The following is a 17,864-nucleotide window of genomic DNA, read 5'->3' as shown; positions in this document are numbered from 1 at the left end:
GGAAAGAAAAACATTAATAAGAAGTGAAAAAAGAAACAGAAAAAAGAAAATTCGTCACCCAACTTTCGTTCAGGGTGACATTGCTATGAGAACAAATATTCTATTGTGCTTTTACAAAAACGGAAACAAAGACGCTTCATAAGACTTTTTTTGCCCTTTCAAAACCAAAAGAAGATAAATCTGTTACAGTCCTTCATAGAAATTACAAAAATTTAATCAACATTATATCATTTTATCTTCCTTGATATGAATTATTTGCGGGTATAATACTTGTTTTTTTGTCAAAATAGTAGTACTAAAGAAAAATCGAAAAACTTATTTTTCTTTTTTAGGATGCAAATGAAATACATTCTTCTCTCATGTCTTTCAAAAAATAGCATTCATTTTTTTCATAAAACATCATTCAAAATCTAGCACGATTTTCCTCTGCCAATAACATTCCATTATGGCGGAAAACACCAGATCAACATCAAGCTTAGAATTTTATTGCAATTGTAACTGTAATAAATATTTCAGAAAACTGTTTTTGTAGACTTTTTTAAAATAAAATTTGAACATTTCTTATTGAGAATTATACAAAATGTGTAGCAGTGATATAATCTGTATTATTGTATTCTCCACAGCTTTCTCCTTTATTTTCATATTCGTTCTATCCAAATGTGGCCATTGAATTAAATGAATATTGAGTCATTAATAAAAAAAAAATCTTCATGATTCATGGACTGCACATAAGTCCAAAAATCATGAGTCGTGTCTCTGCTCGTGAAATGTATTTATTGTTTTCCGCGGCAGTGAATTAGATATATCTTTAAGTGACTGCAAACTATTTGCACCTGTCTCAAATTAAAATTGCTATGCTTGTATAATAAGTTTGAAATGCATAACATAACTTTCTTTACACGGATTAGGCTTGCCAATAATACAACTATCCTCTAGAGACCAAAGGGTGAGGATGTAAACAACTAAAGGTCACCGCACGGTTGTCTACCGCGATAAATACATACCGCATGGCTAGATATAAAGGCTATGGGATTGACAATAAGACATATTAAAGAGAGAAATAAAAGGCCCATATTTATAATAAAAACAATAAACAAAATTTCGTCAATAGCAAACTGGCTTAAAGGTTCCGGAAGTAAAACAATTTGGCTTCTTATCTTCCAAAAGCTTTCTCAGATTCAAAGTGTTTTACATCTTGTAGATGTTAAAATGAAAATATGAAGATGTGATGATTGCAATTAAATAACTCTTAACTAGAACCACAACATAAGAACAAACTGTATAGTTTGGCAATCACCTTTGATTAATAACAGTACAGGGGCATGATTGCTTTTTAAAAATTGCAATGTCAGATTTTACAAAAGTACCAGGTACCAGGATTATAATTCAGTACGCCAGACGCGCGTTTCGTCTACATAAGACTAACATCAAAATATTTATAAAGCCAAAAGTACAAAGTAGAAAAGCATTGATGATCAAAAATACCAAAAAATTGTGCCAAATACGGCTAAGGTAATATATGCATTGAATAAGAAAATCCTTAGTTTTCAAAAATTTCAAAGTTTGGTAAACAGGAAATTTATAAAAATGAAAACATTCATTGTGTTCTATGAAGGATTTGGATATCTTATGATCATAAACAAAACTATTATAAAATTTTCTTTTTCAATGGAAAGAAAATGTATTTTTAACTAATTCAAATAACATAACATGTTAGAAATTAAAGCCAAGAACTTCATTTGAATTCAATACAATTCCATGCACCCATAATGACTAAGGGTATGTTAAGATAACCTGAAGAGTTTGTAAAGTTGGTTAGCAAATGATTGGTGAATAGCTGTTTGCTGAATGATGAATATATTACTCGTTGTTAAAACTACACGGATTGTTGTTACTAAAACATGAGTGATGGATGCTGAAGATTTTTAGATTGGTAGTTGTTACATGATTAGTTAACTGATAATTGAAAAAACCATTGAGTAGTCGTGCGGTGCTTGGTGGATTGCTCGTTGCTGGAATATTGTTGGATTATTGAGTGTTTCATAATTGATCGATTGTTGTTTGCTTAAAGATTGTTAACAGGCGATTTTTTTTGTTATTCTTAATATTGTGGATTCATGATAAATAAACAACATAAATACCAGGATAAACCATTTTCGTCAGACGTGCGTTTCGCCTTCACAAGACTAAATAGGTGATTTAAAAGAGGCAAAAGAGTGTACGAAGTTGTAAAACTTTTACGACCCAAAATTCTGAAAGGTTTTACCCAAAACAGTAACGGAGTATACATCCCACAATTGATACGATATTCGAGGCTTGTATTTCTTATAATAATTTCCTTGATAGAGGATTAATATCCAACTGAAGCTATTAAACAAAAGTTGCAAATGGTGGAGTCGAAATTATTCATATGTTAATTTTACGGACCCCATCACGAGTTGGTTGACTGTTATGGAATATTCGTTTCACAGATGACATTGGATATGTTTCTGATATCGTAATTGCAATCTCGTTCCCTTTTCACGAATCTGACTTGCAGAATAAGACTATAAACCGGTTTTGAAATAACATGAGCAACACGACGGGTGTCACAAGTGGAGCAGGATCTGGTTACCCTTCCGTAGCACCTTAGATCACCCTTAGCCTTTGGTGGGGTTTGTGTTGCTTAGTCTTTAGTTTTCTATGTTGTGTCTTTTTGTCATTTTCCTTTTTAGCCATGGCGTTGTAAGTCCTAATTTATCCCGTCATACTTTGTTCCACACAATTATTTTATTTATCATTATTAATTTTACTGTTAAGTCTGTTTTTGTTATATCTACCTGATTCTGTATTTATGTATGACGTCATACTTTGAACGACAAAATTATTTCATACAAAAAAGAAGATGTGGTATTATTGCGCCATTTTACACCAGTGTGAGTTCGTGGTGTAGTGGTATAGAGCGATGGCTACAGTGCTGAAGGTCCCGAGTTCGATTCTCACTCGGGGTGCTAAAAATATCAGTACATCAGAAGGGTAATTTTCACCCTCTCCCACACATCTCTGGTACCCAGACCGGAGTTTAAACTAGAATGGGTACTTTTGGGGCCTCGGTTGGTCAAAGTTGACCCCTACTTTGACCTTGAGATCAATCTTCTGATATCTCTCTAGTTTGTCTGTTTCCACCGAGTGACCCGGTGGTTCTCTCCGAGTACTTCGGCTTCCTCCACCATAATAACAGACTTCCCGGTGTCCTAGCACTTCCTTTGTGTTGGGTGGGGATTGAATTGTCCTTGTAAAAATAATTGTCGCAGAAACATACGTTAGTGACACATCTCCATTAATCCCGACAGGGAGTGTATATGGATGCTACTGTACCCTCGCAGCATTCGTGGGGTTCTTCGGATATCGGAGGCATTTACACGTACATACATACATACTGAAAACCTTCCATCCTTTATGGGTGGATTTTACATAGATAAATAAAATCGTATAATATAAGCAAAATGAGGATGATAAATTTGATTAATGCTTTTTTGTTCTTCTTCGTTACATTTGTTATTTTTATAGTGATTAAGATGATAACACAATGATGACTGTTGTACCCCTAATTTTGACATTTTTGCCTATTGTGTCTATTTGTTTTGTTCACACATCGTTGTCAATATGATGGAATTGTATGCGACTGTCATACAAGTGAGCGGTTTAGCTAGATTTCAAACCAGGTTCAATCCACCATTTTCTACATTTGATAATACCTGTACCAAATCAGGAATATGACAGTTGTTATCCATTCTTTTGATGCGTTTGAACTTTTGAACTTGCCATTTGATTTGGGACTTTCCTTTTTGAATTTCTTCAAAGTTCAGTATTTTTGTGTTTTTACTTTTCAGATGAATACTTAACAGGATATCATTACATTTGTGTTAGGTTTATAACTGAGTGAACGTATCCAAACCCCTACTATGGCCCCCTGATCAACAAGTTAGCAGCACAATCGTTGAACAAAAAGAATAAAAGTGAAGTATAATTTGATTATTTTCTTGTCAAAACACAAGGTAATGAAATGCCGGTTTTATTATTTTATCTTAAAATACCCACGTGTTAGTTGATTTCGTAAACAGAATTATTTGCAGGCTTGTCGAGATTACCGCAGGATTACGACGTTCCTAAGTTTGTAGATCTTTGTACATTACCATTGGCGACTTCAGTGACGTCGCCGTTTTCTCTTGGAGTTGTTATTAAAAGTTATTGCTGAACAGACGTCTTTGTTATATTAGCGAAAATATACTACTTTTAACCTCCACATTTATGGTGCCGTGACCAGGATTTAAGCAAGCTCAAATCGATAAGATCCGGGAACAGAAGTGCTGTTACAAAACTTATTCGGAAAATAGATGCAGTGAAGCAAGATACAGATTTCGATCGAGAAGAATTGACAGCAATATTTGAAAACCTTCTTCAGAAGCAAAATATACTGAACAACTTGAACGATCAGATATTCAACCTAGCGGAAGCAGAAGATATTGAAAGTGAAATTCTAGATTCAGATGAGTATTGTATTACGTTAGAAACCAAAATCAGACACATAAGAAATTTTGTTCAAGATACTCATACCACATCAAAGACACGTCAGAGTGAAACTTCATCCCAGATATTAAATGTTGATTCTCAACCGTTCGTCTCAGCAAACCTGACAGAAAACTCATGCACGCAGTCGTCAAAAAATCCGTTCTCTCAAGCTAGCAACTCAGTGAGTACTAATTTAAATCCGTATACATCCGCAAGCAGTCAGAATCACTACTTACCCAAACTATCACTTCCGATATTCACAGGGAATATATTAGAGTGGCAAACTTTCTGGGATTCGTTTGAATGCGCCATACATTTAAACCCTTTATTGACCGATGTCCAGAAATTTAATTACCTTGAAGCCCAATTACAGATTGAAGCTTTACGCATCATAGCTGGTTTTGCGCTCACTAATGCAAACTATGCGGACGCCATTATTTTATTGAAGGAAAGATTCGGACAAACACACAAAATCACGCAAGCATACATTCAAGCATTATTAGAAATTCCATCACCACGAAACCATCTTATCAGTTTGAGACAATTCTATGATCAAATGGAAACTTACGTCAGAGGGCCCCTGATCAACCAATAAGTTAGCAGCACAATCGTTGAACAAAAAGGATAAAGTGAAGTATAATTTCATTATTTTCTTGTCAAAACACAAGGTAATGAAATGCCGGTTTTATTATTTTATCTTAAAATACTTACGTGTTAGTTGATTTCGTAAACAGAATTATTTGCAGGCTGTTGGTGTTTATATATCTGTATATCAAATGTCAATACATTAAAATTATAATGGACAATAAAATCTAAAACAACACTGTAATTATTTTCCCTGAGGAATTCCGAATTTTGATTTGTAGGATAACTTTGTGGGAAATAGTGCATGTAAATTTTTTAAACTAATCTCGATATAAATCATTAGTGTATCGAGTTGTAAATTTAGCGTGTTGATGTTTTTGACATATTCTTGTTCTGTATACAAACAAAATGTGTAATTTCTTTACAAAGTTTTTAAATAGTGACGACAAAATAAAATGCATTGCTCTGATACTAATATGTTACATAATTCACATGCTTGGTTGTATATACTAAATATTTTTACGGTGAGATGGGGTGTGATGGCAAAACGAGAAAAGACAACTATCCAACAGATACAAAAGAACGGGGTTGTAAACAACAACAGGTCATTGCATGATTTTTAACTACGTTTCAAACACATACCATGTAGCTAGTTGCAAATGGCGTAGAAATAATGAAAATACTCAAGATTTAAAAAAGGAAACAAATGTTGAAAACACTAGGAAATGTTACGGGATTAAACGAGTTCCAATATTCGTAAAAGGTATCAATTTTCTCAATACAAAACTAATTAAATGTTAATATCAGATAAAGAAACACATGCAATTTGTCCTACAAAATCACATATAAAATGATCATGAATGATACAATGTATGTAAGATTTTGTAATGACGCACGGTATGAACATCAACGAAAAGTAGTATATTTTGCAGTTTATCTCTAAATGATTTCTGGAAAGTTGGCTGCTTAATAATTGTAGATGTATTTTTGGTGAAAGAGGTTAATTTCAGGTACGATAATGTTATTTATGATTGCTTAATTATTTGTGGATTACTTGCTGCTAAATTGTTGAATAAGTTTTATTAAGTGAAAGATTGAATTATCAGATACTTAAAGATAACTTGATTTGTAGCTGCTAAATGATTTGTGGGTTACTATTTTGTACAAGATATATGGATTGTTGCGTGCATTATGGTTGGTGTGTAGATATATTATAATGATTACCAGTAGCAAATTGCTGGTACTAAATATTTACTGGGTTGTTAAGTTGCTGAGTGATTTGTAGGTTGTTGGTTACCACAATGAAGTAAAATCACAAAAATACCGAACTCCGAGGAAAGATCAAAATTAAAAGTCCCTTATCAATTGACAAAATAGAGGCTGATACACATGGAACGATTGGATAACAATTTGCATTTTCTCATGAATAAAATGGGGGATTAAAACTGGTTTTATAGCTACCTAAACCTCTCACTTGTATGACAGTCGCATAAAATTCCATTATACTGACAAGTTTGTTTGAAAAAAAAACAAGCATTATAGGTAAAAATGTAATATAGTGATGAACAGTCAACAGTCTGTTATAATCTTAATCACTACTAAAACGAAGAAACACAAAAAGGCAATTAGACAAGAGCACATAAGCAACAATGAAAAACAAAAAAAACAATTTTTTACCATTGCACAATTACAGAATGATGGGATGTACAAGTACCGAACCACGTTAAATCGATATTTCAACAAAAACACCATAAACAGTCAAATCAATATTCAAAAAGGCAATTAAAGAATACTATAAAACGATGATAAAGAATTGATGAATTCATAGTTCCAAAATGTGTTATACCAAGGAGTGGAGTTCGGAAAATATGTTACGAATTCAATCAAAATAATCCTTTCGGTGTGCGTCTCAAACAGACTCAGACAATCAAAGTATAACTCCAACATACACGAGTGATTTATCATCTGAAAACCAGGTGGAAATATTTCAACCGACTAAAAAAGGGCGAAGACGAGCCACTGGCACCTCAAAACAAGATTGCATCGAGCAGATGGAGCTCGTCAACCTTCGAGGATGGCAATCTGAGAGAAGGAAACTATGAAGACGGTGGTGTTAGATCGCACAGCGCACTTTAACGGACTACCACACCAAGCACAAAAATGCATGGTTGCCGACAGAATAAGCGACTTGACGGTTTCTTATTTATAAGTGGATGGTTAATTGCTTTATGATCAGATATTTGTAGTGTATAAATATACAATTAAGAAATAATACTAAAACCAACTTTCGTAATATTTATTAACCATTCTATGCTCAAATGCTATGACCTTGATCTTTAAGTTTCAGTAGGTAACTGTGATATAATTTGTTTTTTTAAGTTTGTTCTTTCTTGAACATAATGTTCTGAAAATAATAACATGTTATTGAATCTTCAAACGTGTGAAATACAGACGGTTATTGCGACAAACACATATACTCGTTTCCTGTTACAACGATGATATATATAGTATGTTCCTCCTACAAAATTGCTATTTAAAGCTTGTTCCTGCTTAAGCATGCTATATATAGTTCTTTTCCCGCTACAAACAGATATTTTTAGTTTGCTTCCCGCGATAAACATGCTATATATAGTTTGTATATGTTCTAAACAGGTGTTTTATAGTTTGTTTCAACTACAAACTTTATAAAATTAATTCTCAAAGTTAGTCAAAATTTTTGAATCTTGGTAAATATACAATGTTTTTTATACATGGGTCAACACATTCATTCTCTTTTTCAAGCAGTTTTTTGAACTATTACTTTTTTCAACTAAGTCTAATTTAATTTGGAACTTTTTGTAATTGATATGACCATGTGGATACACAAACGGGTACATCCGTAAAAGATTAGTGTATCCAATTGTATATCGTTGTTTCTCAAATATTGTTGTTTTGTATAGAGAGAAAACGGTTTTTTTAAGTTTCAAAATGGTAACCGAAAACTGATAAGATATCTCTGATACAGTTATGTTGCATAATTTTCATTCTGCGTTGCATATACTTAATACGCTTCTTTTAAGATGGGTATGATTACAAAATGAGAAGAAAAAAAACTGTCTGTCAAAATAAAGGAACGAGGTAGTAACAAACTACAGGTCACTGCATGATTTTCAAGAACGTACGAAAAACATATCACATTGCTAGTCTTTTGTGGCCTATAGATAATGAAAATATCAAAGATTTGAAAAAGGAAACAAATAATGATCACACTCGGAATGAATGTCAAAGGTACCAGGATTATAATTTAGTACGGCAGACGAACGTTTCATCTTCATAAGACTCATCAGTGACGCTCATATCAAAATATTTATAAAGCCAAATAAGTACAAAGTTTGAGAGCATTGAGGTCAAAATAAAATGCCAAAACGTTGTGCCAAATAACTGTGGAAGTGTAACCATGCAACGGGATTACAAGAGTTTCAAAATTCGTAGAAGGTATCGGCTGTATCAATGTCAAAACTCATCAGATATTTATAACAGATAAAAGAAACACGTGGAACTTGTTCTACGAAAGTGACATATCTAACGGTCATTAATGATATATAACATTTTTGTAAGGATTTACGGTATAAACATGAACGCAGACTAGCATTTTTTTTAGTTTATTTCTTAATGATTTGTGGACATGTGGTTACAAAATAGTTAATGGTTTGAATTTGATGAAAGATAATAATACCGGATATTTAACGATAAGTTGATTTGTAATTGCTAAAATAATTGTGAATTAATTGATGCTAAATAGTTCAAGTATAGCTGTTTAGTTAAAGATTATATAATAGGGTACATAACGATAAGTTGATTTATGGTTGCTAAATGATTTGTTGATAACGTGTTGCTAATAAATTGATGGATTGTTGCGTGCATAAAGATTGTTAAATTGATAACGTAGAATGACTACTTGTAGTATATAGATTGCTGGTATCTAAATGATTGGTGAATCATTGGGTGCTACATGATTTGTTGGTTTTATAGCTAGGTAAAATAGGATAAATAATTAATGAATTCATGGTTCAAAACAATTATTAAGCCAAGGGGTGAAGGTTAGAAAAAGGTTCCCAATTCAATGAAATAGTCCTTTCGGCATGCGTCTCAAACAGCCTATCACAACCAAAGTATAACATGAACGAGTGGTTAATCATCTGCAAACCAGGTAAAACTGTTTAAATTGACTCAAAAGGGACAGAGGCGAGCCACTAGCACCACAAAACAAGATATAGATATAGGAAGATGTGGTATGAGTACCAATGGGAAATCTTTCCATCAAAGTTTCAATTTTTATGAGCAAAATACATTATAGGTCAAAGTACGGTCTTCAACAGGGAGACTTGACTTACATGCACCGCCCGGTATGCTAAAGAGGAGCCTAAAACTAGTAAGGTACAACCATTCAAATTTATCTATATAACTGAGAAACACTAATGATTGACTCTAACAAACGACAACTACTGAACATCAGGTTCCTAACTTATACAGATGTAAGAAAAGGCAGTTGGCTTACACGTTTTAATAGGTACCAACCTTTTTTCTTACCTAAACAATAGTGTAATATCACAACTTAGAAATACACACAATAAGATATCAACCGACGTGGCATAACTCAATCAAAAGAAATATTTTGATCTATGACACAATGTAAATACAGCCTCGAACAGATTAGAGTCGTCTACCTCTAAGATTAGCCAATCTAAGAGAAGGAACGCAATGACTCAAAACTTATGCTGCCTTGATGCGACAATAGTATGCAAGAAAAATGCTAAAGGTGACAACCTTGAAGAAAATCAAGATTCTGAATCTGTAACAACCACCATGTACTTCCAGAATCACACTATCTGTTCCGTACAGATGAGGTAACCTCGACAGAAAACCTAGAGTACTGCAAACGGTGGTTTTAGGTCAAAGAGCACACTCTAACAGACTACAACATCACGCACAAACAGCTATTCATACACAACTTCCTAGTTGCCGAAAGAATTGGCGGATTGAAAGTTCCGCGGTATAAGGTATAACTTTCCTTATACCAAAAGGCTTCAGGTGACAACATCAGAGAAACTTGAAATTGTGAATCTGCAAAATTCATTCTGTACTTCCAGAATATGACCATTTGCTCAAAAGTTAAGTGTAAAGTAAATCTGACAAAAACACATAGAGTGTGAAGACGGTTGTGTTGGGCCATACAGTGCACTCACTCAAATCACAACATCTCGCACACATAGTCATTACTATCTTAATTCTTGATTGCCAAAACAATTCGTGGATAGAGAGTGTCTGATTTTTTGTTTACTTGTGTTATATTCATTAACCATTCCATGTTAGAATGCAATGACCTTGGTCTTTAAAACTGTAATAGGTAATGTGATATGATCTAATTTAAAATCGTGGTATTTAAAATTTGTTTATTCTTTTTTATATACTAGTAATGTTCAGACAATAACAACATGTTATTGAATACCTGAATGTGTGAAATACAGTATGTCACTGCTACAAGCACATATACTCGTTTACAGTTACTACCATGATATATATAGTTCATTCCTCTTTCAAAACTGCTATTAATAGTTTGTTCTTGCTACAAACATGCTTTATATAGATCGCTTCCGGCTACAAACATGTTATTTTTAGTTTGCCTCCCGCTATAAACATGCTTTATATAGAACGCTTCCCGCTACAAACTTGCTTTATATAGATCGCTTGCCGCTACAAACATGTTTATTTTTAGTTTGCCTCCCACTACAAACATTCTAGATTATAGTTTGCGTATGTTGCAAACGAGTAATTTATAGTTTATTTGATTACATACTTTATTCAGCATAACCGATGAGAAACTAATTGTCGAAATACGCATCTGGTGTATACCGCTGATGATATTATTACCACTGGTGTACCTGTTCACATCGCTATAGCCAGTACTTCGGTATTGCCTTGGAAATGTGGATTTTCGTGTTATAAGCCTTTGTTGTTACAAAATGTCTGAAATAATTTAAAATCAAGGAATGCATTTCCCGTATGCAAAACTCTGATTCCTTACCCGGCTTTGGCTATACTTTTTGTCCTTTTTTGTTTATATCTTTTCGTCCTTTTGATATGCTTTTGATTTTTCAAATATTTTGGCCTGAAGCATCACTGAAGAGACATTGACTGTGTAAATGCGCGCCTGGTGCATAAAAATTTGTACTGTTAATGTTATTACTACCACTCGGTCGATGCGTCTCCTGGTCGGTTGATAGTCGCCAAGAGTATCACCATCTCAGTATCCCGTACGTCGGTACTAGTTACTGGGATCAGGATTTTGTGTTATAAATTTCCTGTTGCAAAATTTCTGAAATTTTTGAAATTAAGGAATGTGTCTCCCTCATGCAAAGCTAATTAAAGCTAATACAAAATAGGATTTATCCCTTCCCAAGACAAGATACTTGTATCTTCATTGGCCATTCTTTTAAGTGAAATAAAGCAATACTAACTCTTTCAATTTGTCTTATAATTTGGAATGTGGAATACTTGTATAAAGTGAAGAAAAGTCAAATGTTTTAATACTATTACAAGATGAAAGAGAGTTAGATTGTATGTACTCTAAAAGATCTTTGAAATTTTTTAGTATCCACATCTGATTCACGCCACCTCTAGAATAGGCAGTTTCAGACTGATTTTGACATCCTTCTTTAATTCCTAATAAAATAGATGTTAATAATTTAAAAAGAGGTTTCGTGGAGCACTTGGAAGACACAGCAATATACCTTTGTTTGTAAGGACACTTATGCAGTTCAGGTATCCATTACAGTGATGGAAGATCCAGTCCATCATCTTTGGTTGAAATTCTAAAGTTTCCAAGTGAATTGTCAATACCCAATTCGTTTATCAAGCAGTTTTACACTCAAAAAATTAAAACGATGTTGTTTGGGGCTTTATCTGCAGGGACAACAACATATTTGTCATGAAGTTAGGATCAAGTGTTTAGCAACAACGTCTTTAAAGATTATCGTAGCATGGGCATTAATAAATCCATTCAGTTTCTTAATTCTGATTTGTATCAACGACCTCACTGCAAACAAGAATCAAACAACCCGACCATAGAGCGATGACAAGCGAAGGCCATCAATGGGTCCAACGACCACTAATGGGTAACCATGGAATAACTATAAGAAACATGTTAAATGATATCTTGTAAAACATGTCCAGTTCTATCCGACGATCTTCGAATTCGCAAACAATATTTTGTAAATGTTAAATGTCTCTACGTATTCGTGGATAGATAAGTCACGCTGCAAGCGATGATCTTTTGGTTTCAGAAGGAGAATAGATCCATCTGCCTCTATTTGCTGAGCATAACTTTGATTTTCATAAACAGGAAATAGCACATAAACTAAATTAATGTACTTGCCTTCTTTTATATTTTGTTGCTGGGTTTGTGACACTGTTTGTATGTGCGCGAACATACCAGCAGACACTTTCTCGGAAGCACTTTATCCCATTAACAATGTTGAGGTCACCGGTAGGATACGAAGGGGAAACCTAAATTCTAAAGTCGAAGACAACTGACGATAAAACTGAGATAAGGAATATATATTGATAGATAGGTAGTAAAACAGTATAATTAATGGAATAGAAGGGACAAGGTTATAGAAATTCACTTTACCTTCTTGTCGCAACATATGATAAAGGAATACCATTTTTGATTTTGCTTATTGCCTAAATCAATAGGACACTTTCAACTCACGTTTTAAATGATTCATCGAGTAAAATTATTTGCTGAATGTTTGTTATGCTTTATTTAATGAAATGTTGCTATCAATTGGTGGATTGATGGTTGATTAACGATGCGTTGAGTATTCATACTTAACGATTGGTTTGATTGTTTGATTTTAAATTGTTGGATTGTTTGTTGCTAATCTAACCGGTGGAATGGCGTGCACTTTAGTAATTACGGAATATATGTTTTTAAATGATTGGTGGATTGATGGTTGTGGAAACATTGGCCAATTGTTGGTTTCTGACTAATTTTCTTTTATCCTGAGTGATGAATTGTATATAATTGTAATATAGATATGTACAATTAGGAAATGGAATTTTAATTATCTCTATATATCCAAACTAAGTTTTTTGTACCTTGATCTTAATAAGTTGAAGTTGGTTACCGGAATTATACTTGTTGACACATATTGTTATTCATTATACCCTTTAAAGAAATGTTTATGATTATGGACTTTACGTTTTGTATTTTCCTTGAAGTTCAGTACCTTTGTTACATAACGTTTTTAGATAATAACAACATGTTGTTGAATCCCCAAATGTGACAAAAACAGTTCCTGCTACAAACAAATTATAATCATCATTTCCTGATGAAAAACACTATAAATAGTTTCGTCCTGTTACACACATGCTAAATTTAATATGTTCCTGCTATAAACATACTATATTTAGGGTTGCTTTTTATTTTGCGCAAACAAGATATATATGGCTTTTTAAATCTAATATTCTAAATATAGTTTTTTTGCAAAACTAGCTTAATTTAGTTTGTTCCTACAATAGTGTTTGATGTAATAAAATTGAAATTGAAAATTGGGAATATGTCAAAGAGCAAACAACCCGACCAACGAACAAGTAACAAGCGAAGGCCACCAATGGGTACCCATGGTGTTACTATAAGAAACATGTTAAACTAATAAATATAAGAAGATGTGGTATGAATGCCAATGAGACAACTTTACATCCGAGTCACAATTTGTAAAAGTTAAGATCAGAAGACAAAGAACCGTTTTCGTTTACGTATTTTTTTCTGTTACACATATGGTCAAAATGTCATTTTAAGAAAATATGGTAAGGTTGCAATGCAACAACATAACATGGATCAATAGCGGCTGATTGTGGTTTAGAAAAAGGTGTTGTAGGATTGCGCTTTTGTTGGAAATTGTTGTTTTTGTCCTGTGAGGTATCAGATAAGTAACACATTGCAGTGCTATGCAATGAACTTCCACATACGCCACATGCATTGATAGCTCTTCCTAAACAAACCGAAGAATACAGTTTCTCATCTCTAATTGACCAGTCAACGGTCAAACCTTTTGTTGATTTAATTGCAGCAACTTACTAGGCGAAGTCCGTATGATATTCATAGAAAATGTTACCTTTAACCTACGTCGCCATTTCTATGATATCTTGTAAAAACATGTCAAGTTCTACTCGACGATCTCCGAATTCGCAAACAATATTTTTGTAAATGTTAAATACCTCTTTGTATTCGTTGATAGATAAGTCACGCTGCAGGCGATGATCTTTTGGTTTCAGAAGGAGAATAGATCCATCTGTCTCTATTTGCTGAGTATCACTTTTTTTCAATTACAGGAATTAGAAAAGCAACTAAATTAATGTACTTGCCTTATTTTATACTTTGTCGCTGGTTCTGTGACACTGTTTGTATGTGCGGGAACATACCAGCAGACACTTTCGCGGAAGCACTATATCCCTGTGTTTCGATTAATTGAGATGACGATTGAATTTGAGTATCAGTATGCGGTATATATCACTCCCGGTAGCATTATTTTGAAGATCCACTATTGTTTTAAGAATTTCTCCTTTACTTTTAACTGTTTCGGTCAACGATTTAACATTGGCCGATAGTTCACGAATAGTGTTCTTTGATATGATATCAATGACTACTGTGTCATTAGTTGTTTGCATGTTAACAGCAGGCATAGCTTGTCGATTAGCGTTTAACAAAGCTTGTAATTGTTTTGACTAAATGATGCGGGAGCATTAACTCCAATCACAATAAAAATCATTTGAATCGACAACGGTAGCTGATTTTCGTTTTTAAGAAACCATTTTCAATAATTACAAATAAAATGATTACATAAAATAAACATTTGCATCTTATCTGTATTAAAATTACAACTGCAACTTAACTAAATTTCTATGTACCCTAGACAAGTAAGGGAAGAGTTACTTAAGATTTACATGCCTTTTATCAAACAAGATAGACTATCCACATTGCGGTCAGACAATTCCCAGACTTCCATAAATAAGTCAAGAATAATTAATAAAGTAAACAAATGGAATTTGCAAGGAAGGAAACACTTACATAAACTTTAATTAATGAACATTTTATACACAATAACAAAATGTGCTACTATTCATTACTGAGGATGAGGGTAACTTCAACATAGGATGGTTCAGTTGGTCGGTTCTTGTCCGGCATTGAAATTCCTCTTAATTGCATGTCTGAAACTTACAAAGACTAGCACTTACAACTACATACAGTACAAAACTAGACTTCATGAGTAAGTTAAAGGACTCTATTAAAATATATTTAATGTAATTTTATGAAAGTTGTCTCTAAATTTAGCTCTATCACAAGCTTGTTTTTTGTAGTTGTATATTAAAGTTCTGTTAAATTCTACTGACAAACTTGTCATTTTTTTGTTATAGATATAGAGAAAAGGCGACAAGATGGTAGATACCACAGGGATATTAAAAATTATTTCGTTTGGGCAAAGTAACAACGAGACTGTTTTGATATACACACCAATACGTAAGTAACACAAAGTAAAAGAACACGGGTTTTTTTTATTTTTATTCTAAAAACAGTGAGACGTTCAACATAAAACAATGTTCTAATAAAAAGTAAAATCACAAAAATAATGAACTCAGAGGAAAATCAATTTGGAAAGTCCATAATCACATGGCAAAATCAAAAAACAAAACGCATCAAAAACGAATGGACAAGAACTGTCATATTCCTGACTTGGTACAGGCATTTTCAAATGTAGAAAATGGTGGATTAAACCTGGTTCTATAGCGCTAACCCTCTCACTTTAATAACTCTAATATGTACGCCTTATGTTATTCATTTAGCAGCAGAATTCCTGTTGGAATTTTAATTAATGTTTAACTGTATATAAAAGCAAACAGATGTATTGTTTTATCGACAATTTGTATATTTGTCAATTGATATGACTGCCTAGTATTTGTTTAGATCGCAAACAGGACTTGATACTCGAATAAAAAAAGGCAATGACAGCACATATCAGTACATGAACGGCGGGTGTTTTTGTGCATCCATATCAATTCATCTTACAACCGAATAATTATCTCAATTGTTTGTATGCGAGTAATTAATGCAGTTTATTTGTCCAGTTTCTTTATCACAATAAACAATGATAAAAGAGAAACCTTTTATAAATAATTTTGGGCATACCTCTATGCGTTTAGTTATGTGTTGGCCTAGTAATTTGGGCCCAGTTATGAATTGAAGGGAAAAAAAAAGATCTCGTCATTTAAAAAAGGTTGGTAATTTTGATATTATAAAAAGAGAGCTCAGGAAGACGACATCCTTGTTGAAAATATTTGTTAAAATTAATGTTTGTTTTATTAGAAAATGATGCAAACAAAATGTGAAATTAAAATAGAAGAGCATTATTTTGCACGTTTAGCCCTGAACAGTTACTGACAAATCCGTCCGGTTCTAAAGATGCATGCAACGCGACAGTGTCCTTCAGTATTCTCTAGTATCTGCACATTTTTACATCCTGTACTACCAAACAGACGATTGAAGCATGGGTTAATCCTATGCCTTCCAGAAGGAAGAAGTTAAGTTGAAATTTCCAAAGCAAACCTCGAGATTCAAACTTTCAAAAGCAACAATGTCGTTCACTAGCTGTAACACTAGGATCCGTTTTTAAACCATTGTAAACATTTTTCTAGTTTATAGTCATGAAACTGGACTTCGTTAGCTACTTTGAGTTCAAAACTTGTTGCATGTTAAAATTTTGTTTTACTTGAGTTATGCTCATGCAATGCATACTGTTACAATCTCTCAATATATAAGTGTGTTTAGTCTTCCCTTACATAATGACTTTAGCACGTTTATTTAATTACGAGGCCGTCGTTACATTCTTTTTATTCGAAATAAAGTATATGTTGTTGCTAAAACCGGAAATGAATGCTGTGTTGTATACTGTAAACATGATACGTATAAAACATTGTAGAAAAGAGGCGAAAGAGGAACAGTCAAACTCATAGATCAAAATCAATATAAACTGACAACGCAATGGCTAACAAAGATATATAGATTGCCCTTGCTATTTTAAGTTTGTTCCTACTATAAAAACCAACTATGTATAGCTTACTTCTATTGCAAGCATGTTATATATAGTTTCTTCTCGCTACAAACATATTATGTCATGTATGTATAGGTTGCTATATATAGTTAGCTCCTCTTTCAAACGTGTTACTAATAGTTTTTTGTCATTAAAAACATTGCAAAATTGATCTTTAAAGAAAGTCAAGGCCTCTGAATCCTGAAAATATTTCATGACATTAGTTGCTTCTTTTACCAACAAGTTAGATATGGCGTTTTTCTAATTTTTTATGTCATATGTTTTGTTTCTACAACAAGGATTCTCATTTAACATTACTATAACTCCATAGTTTCGTAGTTAACACAAAAATCTAAGTTTTGTATTAGAACTCATTCCTATGGTTCAGTTAAGTAATGATCAAGCATACCTACGAAAAAATTTGTGTCGGAGGCAATACTACGGAATAACTTACAGACAGACAATACTGTTGAAAGCTTGTTAAACATGTTTTATCAGAAAATGATACAAAAAAAATGAAGTTAAAAGAAAAGAGCATATTTTTCATGTTTCTCAAATCAAAGGTTTCTGTTTTAAACATCAAGTTTGCAAAATTAAATC

This window comes from Mytilus trossulus, chromosome 4, assembly GCF_036588685.1.
Source record: "Mytilus trossulus isolate FHL-02 chromosome 4, PNRI_Mtr1.1.1.hap1, whole genome shotgun sequence".
NCBI lineage: Eukaryota > Metazoa > Mollusca > Bivalvia > Mytilida > Mytilidae > Mytilus > Mytilus trossulus.
This window is presented reverse-complemented; position numbering follows the sequence as displayed.